The following is a 17,111-nucleotide window of genomic DNA, read 5'->3' as shown; positions in this document are numbered from 1 at the left end:
TGGGTGGGAGAGGAAGCCGCGTGGGGCTGTCGTGAGCCGGGGACCCCGTGTGGGGCCGCTGGGCGGGAAGCAGGCCGATCCCCAGCCCCGTTGGGGACACTGCTCCCCGTCACCCGGGCTCGAGCCCCTGCCCTGCTGTGCTCTGGAGGCTGGGCCGGTTGTTGTGCCCCTGGATGGTTTGGTGGCTGCTGAGTGGGGACAGCGACAGAGTCTGCCTCCGGGTAATTGCGAGATGCGAATGAGGTGGTTCCTCCCCAGGACACGCGGCCCGTTGGGCACACGGTGGTCGATAACGGCCGAGTCCTGTCTGTCTTCACAGAGAAGAGGACTGAGTCGCTGGGAAAGCGGAGCTTCTCCATCCAGCCTGTCATTTGTCCAGGACCGGGGACAGATTTTGACTTGGCAGCTTTACCAGTGTGCGGCCCTGCCGAGGTTCTGACTCCGGCCTGTCCCGCTTCGTCCTCCCGGAGGGAGCGGCCTCGGGGGACAAGTCATGCAGAGTGACGTGGATTCCGTTCTCCTGACACTTACACGCGGGAGACGAGTCCCAAGCCCGTCCCTTGCTCACCAGTGGCTCACTGTCGGTGTCCCCTGCGGAAAACGGTCTTGTGGGACTGGTCTCCGGTTCTCTCTACATTTCTAGACGGTACGGCGCGCCCAACATACGAGCCTCCTCCGGCTCCTTCTTGTCTCGTGCTCTGTAGTCAAGTAGCTTTTCTTTGAAAATCTAACAAGCAAAAACTCTTATTCCCAAATAATTGTAGATTTACAGGAAGTTGCAAAGAAACGTACAGAGAGCTGGCGCCCCACAGCCAGCCTCCCTGCGCGTCAGCATTACATGAGTGGGATGCGGCATCAAACTCAGGACGGCCACGGTTCCACGTGGCTCCGCGTGGACTGGTTGCTGGGGGCACAGAGAGTCTCTGCAGCGGTGCCAGGGACCCTGCCATCAAGCCGCGTTCCTGGCCCGGCGCCACAGACTGCCCTTATCCTCCCATACATGCTCCCTGGCGTCAGACTCTACCACTCAGCGCAAGTTTTCTGAAGTCAGACCAATCCTTGCTCCTTTCTTCTGCTGTGGGGTAACCTGTGCATCGCCAGACCATGGTCTGCTTAGCCGTCCATCCGTTCAAGGACCTGCCTTATCTCCAGTTTTGGACTGTTGCGTAGGAAGCTGCTGTGGATGTTCACGGATAGGCTTTTGGTCGACATAGTTTCTTTGGAACCAATGAGCAGGAGGGCAGTTGTTGGGTTTTATGGTAAGTTCACTTATAGTTTTAATAGAAACTGGCCATGACCCTCCAGAGTGGCCTTCTGGTTATATCTTCTCACTAACAACATGTAAGCGATCTAGGTTTTGCTGGACGTTGTCACCGGGTCCATTCCCACCATGCTGATAGGTGTACACCAGTAGCTCCATGTGGCTTTAATTGCCATTTTTCCACTAGCTTATGATTCAAACATCTTATATTTGCCATCTGTATATCCTCTTTGAAGAAATATCTATTCAAGTCTTTGGCCCATTTTCTAAGTAACTTGATCTTTTCACAGTTGAGTTTTGAGAGTTCTTTATTTATTCTAGATCAAGTCCTTTGCCTGATATGTGATTTGCAAATATTTTCTCTCAGGCCAATTTCTTTTCATCCCAATAACATTTTTAATTTTGATGAGTTCTGATTTATTGTTTTCTCCTTGCTTCTGGGGTCAAGTCTAAGAACACTTTGAGTATTTCTAGGTCCTTAAGATTATCTTCTTTTTTTTTCTTTTCTAAAATCTTTATAGTTTTACATCTTATTTTAAGCTTATAATCCATTTCAGATTAATTTGCATATAAGGTTTGAGGGTAGGTTGAGGTTCTTTTTCTGGGGGTTGTGTGGCCTGTGACTATCCCGTTTGTTGAAACAAAGACTGTCCTTCCTCTCTTCCATGGTATCCACACTTCTGTGAACATCAGCTGGGCATGTTTGCGTGTGTCTATTTCTGTGTTCTCTGTTCTGTTCTACTGATGCTCTTCCTCTGCCAATACCACACTATCTACTATCTTGATTTCTGTAGATACGTAACATCTTAAAATCTGGCAGACTGGTTCCTTCCACTTTATTCTTCTTTTTCAAAATTGTTTGGCTATTCTAGGACAATTTCCTTTTCATATGCATTTTAGAATAAGCCTATATATGTTTATTAAAAAAAAACAAAACAACAGTTTTCTGAGATTAGGTAGCCATTGCTTTAAACCTATAGATTTATCTGGGGAGAACCGACATCTTCACTGCGTTGAGTTTCCCCGCCCGCGGACTTGGTCTGCCTCTCCAGTTACTTAGGTCTTTCTGGATTTATTTCATCGTCCTTTTGTAGCTGTCAGCATAGAGATCCTGTTCATGTTTGTTTCTCTGGAGCAATTCCAAGCGGCAGTACATTTCTGATTTGGGTTTCCCCTTGTTTATTGTTAGTTTATAGAAATAGAATCGGTTTTTGTATGTTTACTCATGCCTTGTGACCTTCCTGAACTCACTCATTCATTCTGGAAGTTTTGCAGATTCCTTAGGATTTCTTCCTGGACAGTCATTTCCCCTCTGAGTACAGGCCATATTCCTTCTTCCTTTCCAGGCTGTTCCTTTTATCTTTTCTTGCCTATTGCACAGGCGAGAGCTTCTCGCACTAGTCGCACTAGGCTGACTCAGCAGCGACACGAGACATACTTGCCTTTCCCCAACCTTAAGAAGGAAGCGTTCAGGTTTTCAGCAATCAGTGTGATGTCAGCTGTAGCTGCTCGTTATCAGGGCTGGGGGGTTTCCCCTTTACTCCTAGCTTGCTCAGAATTTGTCTTGTAAACGGGTATTGGATTTTTTTAAGTGCTTTCTCCGTCCAGTTGATATAAGCCGAGGACTTTTTTCCTTAGACTGTTAATATGGTGAATGACATTGATTTATTTTTGACTATTGAGTCAGTTTTGCATATTTGGAATAAATCCCACTTGGTCACGGTGTATTAATCTTTTTGTACATTGCTGAATTCAGTTTGCTAGATTTTTTTCTTTCCTTTCTTTTTTCTTTCTTTTGCTTTCTTTTTTTTTCTTCTTTTTTTTAGTATTCTATATTTAGTTCGTGTGTAATATTGGTCTGTGTTTCCCTGTTGTCTTTGGCTGGTTTGGATGTCCGCATAATGTGGCTTCATCAGGTAAGCGGAGAAGTACTCCCTCCTCTGCTATCTTCTTGGGGGGGATTATGTAAATTCAGTGTTAATTCTTTAAGTGTTTATAACATTCTCCAGTGAAACCCTGTGGGCATGAAGATTTCCTTTCTAGAGGTTTTAAATTACGAATTCAATTTCTTGTAGGTTAACAAGACTACTATTGTTTTATTTTTGAAAATCAGGAGGCAGGTACTATGAAATAGGAAGCACAAGGCTCATAGAGGGGAAAAGGAACAACACATGGAGAAAATCTGGGTCAGTACCTTCATGACCCTCACATTTCTCCCGTATTAGGGGGTCCATTTTGGATACAGCATGCAACGCAAAAGTTCATCTTTATTTTTATACATTAGATTCCGAAGACATTTATGGCATGATTTTGATAAAATGTTACCAATTTCTATTTCCCTTTCTGTTTTCAAACTTCTGGACCTTTACTATTAATATAGAAATACTTCTGGTCTTAACCTAGTTTTCTCTCCCTGTTCCTCTATTATATTTAGAAGTATGTTTCCAAAGTCAATTTCTTTTCCTGAGTTTGTTACAAAAGAAGCGAGTGAATGCCCAGATAACTAAAGGAAGCTGAAAATCTATTCCCATATGGTCCCTACTTGGGTGAAGTGAAGTTTTTAAAAGAGTTTGTGTTCTTCTAGCAAGTAAATTGTGGGATCCTCTGTGATCTTCATCAGTGTCAGTTTGATGAAGTCCCAGAACCTAAGTCAGGTTCGGTGGGGTGAGGAGGTCCGGAGCCGACGACTAAAGAAAGAATTCTTAAGACGTCGTTGGTGCAAAATGGTGGTTTATTAAAGCACGGGGACAGGACCCGTGGGCAGGAAGAGCTGCTGCCCCGGGTTGTGAAGGTGGGCATGTTATATACCCCATGGTTGGGGGAGGTGGTGAAGGGATGGGAGATTTCAACAGAGTTCTCACATGTTAGGGAGGGCCTACAAGGTGCCGGGGGGGGGGGGTCTTTGCCCTTATGGCCTGATCAATGTCGTCTTTAGGTCAGGCATTAACATCAAGATAATTGGGAGATTCTTGGTGGGACATTATGATCCGGCTATCATTTACATTCCCTTCTACCCCAGTCTCCTCCAGCTTATGGTGGGAGGGGGACATTAGGGCTTCAGGAACCAAGAGTTATTTGCCTCTGGAAATTTGTGCTATTGATAAGGTAACCTCCCTGTTTAGGTCGCTAGGACATCTTGTAGGGCAAGGGAGATTCCTGTTCTGCAGGATTGTGATCCCTGCAAGTTAACTATTTATCGTTTTATGGCAGTCAGGGGTGCCTGAGGAATGCTACACATATGGAGGGGAGCGGGTGAAGAGGGGGTGCAAGGCACCAGCTCCTGCTGTATCCTCAGCCAGCCTCCTGCTCCCTCATCAAGTTAAGACAGTACTAGCTAGGAAGAATCACTGCTTTGAGGGTGAGAGCTCTCTTACACCGCTGGTTTGAACATACCTATGGGGAATAGAAGAATCCCCAGATCCTCTCGGTGTCTTAGTGCCGGGAGCAGCAGTGTGATATTGGCAAGCTTCTTTCCTTCTAGGACTTAGAATCCTCGCTAGCAGGTGATATTTATAAAGGACTTTCAAATACCTTATTTCAAAAATACATTTTTTTTTTCACTAAGCTGGGAAGGAGATGTAAATCATGCCATCAAGGCCCTAATAGGTCCTTATGAAAGAAAGCTTGCAATGGGACGTCTGGGGGCTCCGTCGGGTAAGCGGCTGCCTTCAGCTCAGGTCATAGACCCGCCGTCCTGGGATGAGTTCTGGATCGCAGTCCTTGCTCGGCAGGGAGCCTGCTTCCCCCCCTTCTCTGCCTGTGCTTGCTCTCTCTCTCTCTTTCTCTCTCTGTCTAATAAAGAAGTAAAATCTAAACAAACAAAAAAAATTAGATATTGCACATGTTCCAAATGTATTTTTTTTTTAAAGATTTTATTTATTTGTCAGAGAGAGAGGAGCGAGAGCGAGCACAGGCAGACAGAGTGACGGGCAGAAGCAGAGGGAGAAGCAGGCTCCCTGCCGAGCAAGGAGCCCAATGTGGGACTCGATCCCAGGACGCTGGGATCATGACCTGAGCCGAAGGCAGCTGCTTAACCAACTGATTCACCCAGGTGTCCCTCCAAATGTATTTTTTTAATGAAAAACACAGAACCCTGATGTTGCACATTGCAGTGGACTGGGGAACTCATCTCTGCTTGGAGTATGTGGTGCACACACAGGAGACCATAACCTGAGAGCTATGGGTTGTTTTTTATGAATTTTTGTCTGGCTTGGATTTTTACCTGCAAGAAGAGGAAAGTAGCCCATTTCCTACCTGGTAACTCCCCCACCCAGCAGAGCCGAAGCTGGTGCCGTTGGTCTCATCACTTAGACGATCCCACAAGGAAACCTGTTATTTAGAAGAGTGTCGTTGTCAGCGAATAATGGCTCTGCGCTCGGTGTTTCTGATGTTAAGGGAGGAGGGCGCTGCGTCCGTCGCTGGCGCCCCAGAGCGGCTTGTGTTTGCCTGAGAGCGGCTCTGTGTAAACAGCAGATGCAGGTTCTATCGATGCTGTGTTTTCGGACTGCTATTTTACCTTCGGAATGTGTGAAATGCTGCTGATTTTTTTTATTTCTTGGAGGATGAACAATTGCACCATTAGGAGACATTTAAATAATGCTTAATTTTTAAAGCAAGAGAATTAGACAAATGGATGTGTTCAGCCTAGACTTCAGATCGGGTTTCTGTTTTTTGAGCTTAATGTGTGATATTAGCCTATTAAGTAGCATTCTTTTATTTGATATATTCTCTATCCCCATTAGACATCATTTCCATTGATGTTTTGTATTGTTGGCACGTTAAAGCATCTCATATTAAAATATGGGGGATGGAGAGGAAAATAATTAGATTTAGGGCTTTGTACTTTCAGTTTCCGATTTAAAGACCTATTAAATCTAACTCACGATATGGTACATACAAGGCTATTATCTGTTTAAATTAGCTTATCAGAATAAAATATCTCCTTTTAGTGATTTTTCTGGGGAGAAGGAACACAGATGACCAGGCTTCTGCTCGGTGGAAACACAGCTTGGGGTTGACCACAGCAGCGGAACCCGTTCAGCACCATCGCCCTCACTGGCCGGTTCACGGTGGTCTTTCTGTACAACTTTTTTGCTACTCATGCTTCTCTCAGGGAGGCTGGAAGGTGACGATCGCCTGAGGCCGGGCTGGTGGGGACTTCCCAGCTCCTCACAGGCAGCCCACAGGCCGATCACGCCCGGGGCTGGGATGCCTCATCAGTGCTACGGCTGGCGGGAAGGGGTCTGAATGCAGGTTGTCCAGAGGCCGAGTCAGGGGCTGGACACTAAAGTTGATCATTGAGGTGATGGATTTGTGGGATGCTGACCGGGGACTCAGCACGGTTCTCCCAGGTGGGACGCTCGACGTTGGGGAGTCCACTCTCACTCTGCGAGTCCACTTCCTCCATTTAAAAATGTGGCAAATAGGAGTTTTGTCCAAATAATTTCATGCCTCCTGTGTCCGGGAAAGCTTTCTTTATATGAATTAAATACAGATGGAGTCGGAGTGGTCCACGACTTTCTCTTTTGCTCTAAATTCGAGCGACTGTTGGGCTCCCAGAGAAGTATCTTGTGCTTTAAACACGGTACAGGCCGGAAGCCGCAGAAAATAGAGCGCGGGCAGTGGTACCAGCTTCCCGTGGGTCACAGAGAATGCGCGACCCCCAGCACACAGTAGGGGCGCATTTAGACAGTCTCCCACGGGGCTGCCGATGCGTCCCTGCCGCCGAGGACTTCACATGCAGCGCGGACTCAGCCCTCTGGGCCTGTGTGAGGCCGGGCGGGTCTGACGTACAATCCGGAGTCCACACTGACCCACCGCAGCGTCTCAGGCTGGTTTCTCAGTGCCTTTGTGCTTCAGGGTCTTTGTCTGCAGAACAAGGACAAAACGACCTGCCTTGAGAGTTGTAAGGATTCAATGTCCCCTGTAGCGAGCTGGCCCCGAGGGAGGAGCTCCGGCCCCATTCCTGGGATAGGAGGCCGTTTGCCGGGGGACGCCTTCCTCACAGCTGTGCCAGACACACGGTTGCCAGAACTGTGTGTCCCCAGACGCCGGAGAGGATGACGCCCCCCGTCCTGCCAGGGGGCTGGCTCTCACTGAGTTCGTGGTCCTTCTAGATCCTGCCAGTGTTTTCGCTCGGGACGTCCTTTAAAACCCGTCCCCCTCCCTTGCTCAGTGTCCATGAGCTCAGGACAGACAACAGTATTTAGAAACCTTTGTCTCGCATGACGGGGTGGGATCCCGTCAGGACCCTGTCCGTGGGTTCCGGTATCAGCACGGACCCAGATCTTTGCTAATTAAGTGAAGCTCCTTTACAAGTGGTCAGCGGAATTATAGAAAATTATTGGATTCCAAGTAAAATATATTGATCACAAATTTCAAAAATAGCCCAAAGCTTTAACACCTCTTACAAAGTTAAAATGAATTTAAAAGTTTAAAAAAAATGATTGTCTTCATGGAGAGACGTCATTTTAATTATCCGTATTACTGAGTTAGAACATTTACCTGATGAGCGAAGAAAGCTCCCGGAGGCGTCATTCCGTGTGTGACAGGAGGAGTGTGTTTCTTGCAAAAGTGGTTTGCACTTTTCCCCAAAGACGTTTCTATCCTCAGGAGCCACACGTCCGACGTGAGACATGGTGTAAAAGCAATCATGCAGGAGACGACCAGCTTCACCGTTTCCGGGCTGGGGGACACGGGGCGGTAGAAGCCAGGAGCTCCTCTCTTCAAGCTCAAGGCTCCGCATCTGTGAAATGGGGTCCTGCCTCCTTCACCTCGGTTTGCGAGGATTCAATGAGATGACGTGGGTGAATCCACAGACATCGCGTGGGTCAAACCTGGGCGCGGCGTGGGGGTTTAGGGATCAGTCCCTTCGCTCCTGTGACTCGGGTGGAAGGAAAACTGTGCCGTCATTTACGGAATGTTCTCTCCATTAACATATGTCTGACTTGGGGTTTTGAAATCCTGCGTGCGTGCCCTCTAAGGCACCTTTAATCTTCTAGAATCCCCGAGAGTTAACAAACCTCGTAAATAAAGATAACCCCACATTGACTCGTGGGGGCCGCTAATCCACTCCTAGAGCGTGGTCACCTCTGGGTAAAAAGAGCAACAAATGTTTATCAGCCGCACAACACCCAGGCTAGGTTCCGCGGAGTCCTTTTATAGTGTTTCCTACAGGACGGAGATAAGAAAGCCACGCGTGCCGGCGCTATTACACCTGTGTGTGTTTGTCTGGGTCTTTAAAAGATAAACACTGTCATCAGGGAGTCAAATATCAGGCAATTATAAGCCTCCAGGGACCCGGTGATGAACACGGTCCCTTTCTCCCTGGTTGGGTGATGGGTTTAAATCAGAGACAATAATCGTGTCCCGAAAGGGAGTCACACTCCCCCCCGGACAGTGGGCCGGCTCGCTGGTCGGCCAGGCCCTTGCACTTGGTTTTTTGCAGTAAATCCTTCTGTGAGCTCCGAGCGAAGAGCCCGCCGCTTGGAACCTTCAGGCCGTTCTGTGTTTCTCTAACAACCCAGTGCCTGTTTGCCGGAGGTGACTAGGCCCCTTCAGCACTGCGAGGTGTCCCCACCTGGAGCATCACCGTTCTGCCCTCGGGTCTTCTGGGCTTGCAAAAACTGGGGGTGCCTGCAAACCCACTTTGTAGAGGGCTGTGCCCACGCCCTCACGCCGTCTCCCTCCCACAGCCCGGCTTTAGAGAGCCTCAGTTTCCCGCTCTGGGAACTAGGATTAGAAGCTCATTACCTCTATGCCCGCGGACTGCGGAAGACACGCCAGCTGGCGCCCCTGAACACGGCCCCCAGGAGCCGGTCTGCCTCTGATCTGTGGCTCTAGGCTCCCATTTCTCCAGGCCGGTGGCTCTTAGAGGGAAGGACGGTAAACTGGGGAGCAGGTCCTCAGAGAAAGAAGGTGCTGAGGGCCCACCCGAGACACTGCCAAGCGGGCAGGGCAGCCTCCGTGAAAGGCAGGAGCCGGACGATCCGAGAGGAGGGGCGGGCAGGGAAGGGGGTCATGGAGCGGAGCGAGAAAATGCCAGGAGGACGACGGTCCCGGGGGCCAGGGCCGAAGCGCAGAAGGTGTGAGATCAAGGGAGACAGGGGGGAGGAGGGGCAGGGGGCGGAGCCAGGGGGAGGAGCAGGGGGCGGAGCCAGGGGGAGGAGCAGGGGCGGAGCCAGGGGGAGGAGCAGGGGGCGGAGCCAGGGGGAGGAGAAGGGGCGGAGCCAGGGGGAGGAGCAGGGGCGGAGCCAGGGGGAGGAGCAGGGGGCGGAGCCAGCGGGAGACCGTCAGGACCAGAAGAACGCAGGTGCTGCTGGACGCTGCCGTGGTTTCTCGGCGTCCCTCGCTGAGGCTTTAGCAGGTGGTGGCAACGACGCTGAGTAGTGGAGCAGCCGCGAGGTACGCGGGGAGCCCAGGGTCAACGAGCGAGGCTCTGGCCACCGCACAGGTGCGGGGCGCGTAGCGGGAGTCCCAGCCAGTGGGTCTGCTCTGCCCGTTTGCCGCTTTGGTACTCAGGGCTCGTCTCCTTCTGGGTCGGAGGACTTGTTCTGTAAGGCCTAGATAGCAAGGACTCTGAGCTTTGCCAGCCATCGGTGTCTGTCACAGCTAGTCATCTCGACCGTGTGGCTCAAAGGCAGCCACAGCCTGTATGCCAGTGAATGGGCACAGTGGTGTATAATAAAACTTTATTTACAACGCAGACAGGGGGCCAGAGATGGCTTGAGGGCCCTCGTGCACTCATGCCTGGCTTCCAGAAAAGTAGTCAGCACCCATGGGACAGAAAAGTCAAATATGTGCCCAAAGGGGGTAGATGGGAGCAGGTATAGGAGACGCCATGATGCGTGTTGCGTCGGGTCAGAGGATGGGCCGGCACCAGCCACAGCCGGCGGCTCCTGCGCCGCCCAGCCACGTAAGCCCCTCTGTGTCTAAAGCATTTTCATACTTTAAAGATACAGACCAAGTCACCTGGTGTCCATGGTGGGAGCAGTTTCTTCGGCAGCGGCCTTGCCCCCACCTTCATTCCGCGTGCTCCCCAGAACCCCTGCTTGGTGACTCCTGTCCTGGGAGGATAGCCTGGTGGCTTCGGGGCTTTGGGAGGCGGCGCGGCACCCCGAGAGGCCTGTGAGGAGCTGAGAGCGTAAAGCACTTCTCTTTCTGGCTCCAGACCTCCGCGGGCGCCTGTCTCCTCTGGAGGGGTGTCAAGAGGATTGTCCGATGTCTTTGATGTTTCCTGTAAAAATACCAAACGCGAGCCCCGAGGATGCTCCAGGCCGCCAAAGTCACCCGAAGGAAGTTGACTTAATAATCGGGATGTGTATTTTCTGTTTGTGGGAAGAGCTGTGCCACAAGGAGGCCATTTTATTATTATTCAATTTCGCTGACAGTCCGATACCTTGAAGATAAAACACGGAGGTGGCGTAGCCGCGCAAACCTGAACTTCCAGAGGCAAAGCATTGATCTGCACCCACAGTTGAAAGAAAAATACAGAAAACACGGCCCCCGTCCAACGGGGGGACCATTCAGGGACGCAGCTGTGCGCGCCCGAGAGCGGGACGTGTCTGCCTTATTTCGGGGCCAGATAAGGGCACTCCAAACACATTACTTTCATCTGCTTTGTCTCTTTCTCGTTTCCATCACCACCAGCGTGTCCGACCTCTGTCCATTAGCAACACCAAGAAAAAAAATTCCTCGTCCTCGATTAAATGGTCTGTCGGAGCCTCCTGCCCCTCATTGTTTCACCTCTGCCCGGCAGAAGCCCCGGGAAGAATTCTTCTTGTTCAGCACTCTAAGTATTTCTCTTGGACTGTGGGACATCTGTCGTCAGAGACCCGTGCAGCCATCTGGCTCGATTCTGGTCCGTGTTCTGCCCACGAGAGAGCGTTTCTGAAGTCCGGGGGCTTGGACGTGGGGCGTGCGTGGCCCGGGGGGTCTCTGGACCGTGGGGTTTGAGTAGAAAAGCAGGATGTTGACGTGAGCAGAAATAAGCTCTTCCCCAAAGATGTGCGGCCTGTTACCCTCTTCTCTGCTTTGGTCATCTCGGCCTGAGTTCTGTGGAATGGACGGGAATCTCTTTAAGTGCCAGAAAACATGATCTTAAAACCCTCGACTAGGCAGCCAGATGCCCTGGGAGATCTGCGCTCCAACGCTCATCAACCGTGAAGACACTTTAGGTTAGATGAAATCTTGAGAGGAGAAAATCCACCTCTGTGTTTTTGTTTTTTCTAAGCACAGGGTCCGGGTTTGCGGCTGTGAGGCCCAGCATCCTTGAGGCTGTTTGAGTAGAGTTCGGCCTCCCACCGCCTGGGGACTACTCCCATTTTCGTGTGGCTGGTGAGCTAAGGTGTTTACAGTTTTAAATGGCTGGAAAGCAAATTAAAAGAAGAATGGCGTTGGCGGCACATGAAAATGACACAAAATTCGCATGTCAGTGGCCCTCGGGGAAGTTTGGTGGGAACACAGCCACACCTGTTGGTTTGCACTTGGCTACCTCGGGCACCACGGCAGTGGGAACTGCACCAGAGACCCAGAGCCAGGGAGCAGGGCCCCGGTGATTCGCGGCCTGCCCTTCGCCCTTCGGGAGGAAAGCTTGTGTGTGCTGGGAGTCGGGCCTGGCACCTGCCTTGCTTTCTGTCACGTACATTTTCTGCCCTGAATGGTTACTAAGTTCTGTTGAGGGACCTGGCGGCGTGGTTCTGGAATATTGTCTACTCTCCACCCGCAGGCGGAACTTCAGAGCGCCACCAAGGCGTAAACGCAGACCAGCGAACACACGCCCACCATAGCTGCCTGTTGGACAGGAAAGACCCAGGCGCGCAGGCAAAGCGCACCAGTCCCCATTTCCAGCCGTTCCCCCCAAACGTAATGTGTTTCATGAAGGATTTAGGACCCAGCTCTCCGCAGGCACCACGGCCTCAGGGCCACCCCAGCAGCAGGCCCTGGAGGGACTGAATGCGACCCGCCCCCTCCCAGCACCGCTTTATTCTGTCTCCCGGAATCGAGCTGTCAGGGAGCGCCTGTCTTTGTGCAGCGGGTTTTCAGTTCCTGTAGGAAGGCGCGGGGGTGTGCAGCAGGGCTGCCGCGGATCTGCAATCCAAGGCACATTTGTTTTTCTGCTGTTCCGTTCAGAGTTTCTGGAATCTATCAGTTGCACGGATTATGTAACAAGAGCCAATCAGCTCAGTGAAAACTTCCGAAAGGCAGAAAGTTTAATAATAATGATTTAAAACTGGAGCTAGTCCACACCAGGTTATAAAACGGAGGTTGACCCTCATCTCCCTTTTCCCTCTGAGTCGTGGCTTTGGAGTCGGCTGGCTTTCCAGTGATCGGATCTGGAGGGTGAGCCCTTGCCCCTCAGGAATGGCCAGCAGAGTCCTGTCATCCTCTCCTGGTCCCCTCCGTGCACGTGGACTGTGGTTCATGGACCTGTAATGAGATCAGACTGTCACTACAGCGCCTTCAGGGTGGACGTCACCGAGTGGGGTCTCCGCTGGGACACCCCCCGGCCCATCACGGTGCCAGGGGTGGGCCGCGGCTCCTTCCCGGGACCGGGTTCCAGCAGCAGTCCGCCTCTCCAGATTTTGCTACGGACATTTGACTGTCCTTCCAGCAGCACTGAAGGGCTCCAGTGATGGTGAAAGACGGACGACGGCACGCGGGACACGCACGACCCGCCCTCCCCCCTCCCCACATTTCCTCCCTCGGGGAGAAGCGAGACCCCGGCCGGGATGCACGAGACCCTGCAGTGTCCACTGCTTAACAGAGTTCCAGCGTTTCCCCCCGCGAATGCTGGTGTGAGGGGATGTGCGGGAAAGGGGCCTGGTTTCTTAGCTGGGGGTAGCCAGGTGTGAACCGGTGGCCACACGGACACCGACCAGAGGAGTGGGCCGGGGAGATGAAGCCTGGAGGTGGACAGACACGCGCACGTAGACCGTGCCTGGCGTTTCCTGACGGGGACACTCGCTGTGACGGCTGGCGCTTGAGCGTCCGCCAGCGTCCGCCCCACACCACATTCACCCCCATGAGCCTCTGAGCAAAGTCCGTCCGTCCGTCTGGGGCCCCGAGGAGGCAAGCATCACGCAGGCTGGGACGCAGGAGCACGTCGTGCCTGCTGCCGGGGCTCCTGCACTCTTGGCCGGGTCGTGCTGGCCACGGAGGGCCGTCCCGGGTTCCCGCGACTCCCGTGGTGAGCTGCCTGCAGGAGCGGGGGGCAGCGGCTCCGGAGAGGCCAGGTGGGGGAGAGGCGGGGACAGCCTGGGGAGTCAGCAGGGTGCGCACGGATTCCGTGACTGCGGGAGCAGAGGGTCCTGCGGCTGTGCGGGGCAGGGGCGCGGAGGGAGGAGACGCTGTCCGCTCCTGGGTGAGGACCCTGCGTGCATGAAGGGGGACCCCTGAAGTGGTTCTGGCCTCGTGTGCATGGAGGAGGTCTGGGCCCCCGGAGACGGGTCAGCCCTGAGTGGTGTTAAGGGGACGGGCGCCAGCGGGTTTGTCCTGGGTGACCGAGAGGCCAAGGGCCACCACGTGCCCAGCGTCGCTGGAGCCTGACGGTGGGTGCGGCAGAGGGAGGAGCGTGGGCTGGGGAGGGACGGCGCGGCAGACGCGGGCACAGGAGCGGCAGGCCCCCTCCTGGTGAAGGGGTGCCCCTTGCCCAGCTCTGGGTGGCCTGGCCTGTCCCCAGGGTCGCCTGCCCGCTTCTGGGCCCTGGGTCTTGTGGGCCTGCGGGTGGCCCTGTGGCCGGTGCCCAGCACTGGATGCGGGAGCAGACGGTACAGCTGACGTGGGGCGAAGGTTTGTCTCGTCTTTGGTAACTGACCGAGTCGGCAGACGAGCACGGCTTGAAGAGAAACAGTTAGATTCGACCCGAACAAAAAGCCCCCGGGAGGGCAGTTCTGCTTCCTACAGGCCTGTCCTACCGCAGCCCGGGTGGGTCTCCCCGGCGGGGCCACGTGGGCCACTCCACAGCACAGCCGGCGCTTTCGACTTCTGCGTCCAAGTCTGTGCGTCTGCAGGTGAAGACCGCTCCTGGCCCATGCTCTGGAGGTCACTGCAGTGTCATCTCACCCACAGCAGAGGTGAACCCTGCAGGGCCCACAAGCCTGCCCCATGGAAGATTTTCCAGCACTTTCCACACAGCCCGCACCCTGGGCAGTTCCGGGCCTGCATCCTGACGGCCTGTCGGCCCCTCGGCCCATGCTCTGGCTCGCCCCGTCTCCCCGGCCAGGGGGTGGGCACAGAGGCCCGTCGCGCCGCCTGTGGAAGGGCAGCAGGTAGGATTGGCTAACTGCCGTGGCCATCTCCTGACCTTCGCTGCCCCCAGACGGCTGCACTAACCCTCTTGGGGCCCAGGTATACGTGGAGAATGAATTCCGACAAGTGGGCCAAAGGGGTGACTGTCACCAGTTCCGAGAGGCAGCAGCCTCCAGACCCCAGGTCGTTTCGATGGATGTGGAGGAAGAGGGCCTTGGGCCAAGAGTGGGTGGCAGGCTGGCCACGGGAGACCCTGGGTCAGCACGGTGGGGGCACCACAGTGGCGGCAGCGAGGCTAAGGGTCACCGCCGGCCGCAGTCCCCAGCTGGTCTGTCCATCCGATGGCCATTACTCGAACATAAAGGATGGAACACTGACGCATGTTACGACATAGAGGAACTTGGAGGACACTGCACCGCGGGAGCGCGTAGGCATGGATGCTACCGTCTGAGCCCATTGTGAGAAAGGACCAGAACAGCCCGAGCCCCAGAGATGCCAAGCACCCGTGGTGGCCAGGACCGGGGAGCGGAATGAGCAGAATCTCCTTCATGGGTACTGGGTTTCCTTTTGGGGTTCTGGGATTTGACGGGGTCGTTAGTGGCGCGACGTTGTGAACGCCAGGCACGCCGTTGCATTGACATGTTCCTTTGAAGATGCCGCGTGTTCCGTTACGTGAATTTCCCTTGAATAAAACCCCGTGAACAGTGGTTAAGAGGCACCGCTCGAGGAAAGGCAGAGGCATCCTCTAAGCTCGCGCCGCCGGCAGGTGGGGTCTCCGAGCCGGTGGTTGTGGCTGCCGCGCTGGTTGGCGCACGTGTGGGGCTGGACTTCAGGTAGCTCCAGCTTTTCGCTGGCTTCCCGAGGGTTTGCTCTGTCCCAAGGATTCCCTGAGATGCGGCTCCGTGGCTTTGGTGGGCAAGTTTGGTTGCAGCCAGGACACTGTTGTCCTTTATGGAAGACAAGCCAGTTGGGCTTATGTATTCGTAATTTATTTTATGAGAAGGAAAAAAAAAGCTCCACCAAGCTTCCTGTAGGTTTAAAAGAAGCAGTAAGAGGAAGTTGGTCACTAGGTTTTTCAGCGTCTGTGTCCGGAGACGGGTTTTGTCTGCCGTAGCCCCTCCCTGCAGGGACAGGAGGGAAGTCTCACCCCGTGACTGCACGGGGTTTCTGCCCGAGGAGCTCCTGGGCCTACCCTGGGCTGCGTGGCGGATTCCTAAAGGCTTCCTCTTCGCCGAGCCAGACTGGACTGTGTGTGTCTCCTGGTCACCCTGCATCTGCCTCAGCCACCCAGGCGCTCGGCTGGGGTCAGCGATTTCCACGGACTGACCACACACCGTCCAGAGATAAGCCGCAGGCACCGGGTGCCACGAACACAGCCCTCGCTCGCCCGACCAGGACCCCTGACCTCGAGGCGGCAGCTAGGGCTCCTACCTGGAGTTCCAGAAGACTCGTTCCGTAGGGGAAGCAAACGTGCACATTCACGGCCGGGAAGGCCAGCAGGCTGTGCGGACTGGAGACAGCGTCCGCAACCCGACTGCGACTTCAGGTGGATTTGAAGGAAAGGGCGGACTCCACCGTGTGTGTTCATTCGATACCTGTTACTACTGCGTGGACCGAGCGTGGGCGTGGCTATCGTGGATCAGAACACGGAAACTGTAAAAAAAAAAAAAAAAAAGAGAGAGAGAGAAGAAAAGAACAGACTCACCCAGAGAGAAAACTGGGGGCGCGTCGGCAGGGTCTTCTCAGAACGTCCCTCCGCCGCACCCGCTCCCCGCCCTGCCGTGCTCTGTGTGTCGTCCGTGACAAGCGGCTCCGTAGGTGCTGGGCACCGCGCTCAGCGTGGGCACGTGTCTACGCGCAGACGGAGAAACACGGTCGTGGCGTCCGTGGTGCCACCCTCGGCCCTTGCCTCCTGAGAGCGTGAGGACTTCCCCATGTCAACAAGCCCGTCTCTCCTGCAGGGTCCGGGCGGCTGCAGACGGGTCTGTCGGAGGCCGTGTGCAGAACGGTCTCGCGTCTCCCGGGCCGGTGTCTGGGTCTGTGGATGGAGTCTCCGTGAGGGGCTCCTCGGCTGTCCTCGGCGGCACAGCCCTCCTTCCTCCCGACGAGTTCTCGGGATGGTCGCGCTGGTGGGCGCGCGCGGTCCGGGTGTTCCCCGCGCGGCACTGGACGGTCCCCGCAGACGCGCGACCTAGGTCCTTGTCAGCAGAACCGCGTCGTGCCCGCTGCCCCGAGCGCCTGCTGAGGGCCGCGCGGACAGGGGCAAACGCACCTCCCCTTAGTGTTTGTTCAACTGCTGAATGTTAAGTGCGTGGCTGCCTCCGGCTGGGCTGGCCCTCCTCCGCCCTTCCCTTCGCCTCGCCCCGCCCCTCCCCTACCTGTCCTGCTCCCCGCCTGCTCCCCCCCTTCCTTCTCCGGTGCTTTTCCTCTTCTCTGAATTGGGCCCAAATTTGGCCCATTTCCCCTGGTATTTTGGTTATTGGTTTATAGAAGCTCTTTATTTACTGAGAAGAATAGCCTTTCTCTTAAGCCCTGAAGGCATCCGAGGGACTGGCAAGGAGCCCCGGGAAGAGCTTTCTAAGCAGAAGGCAGGCGAGGGGCA

Source organism: Mustela lutreola, chromosome 13 (assembly GCF_030435805.1).
Source record: "Mustela lutreola isolate mMusLut2 chromosome 13, mMusLut2.pri, whole genome shotgun sequence".
In the NCBI taxonomy this organism is placed as follows: domain Eukaryota; kingdom Metazoa; phylum Chordata; class Mammalia; order Carnivora; family Mustelidae; genus Mustela; species Mustela lutreola.
This window is presented reverse-complemented; position numbering follows the sequence as displayed.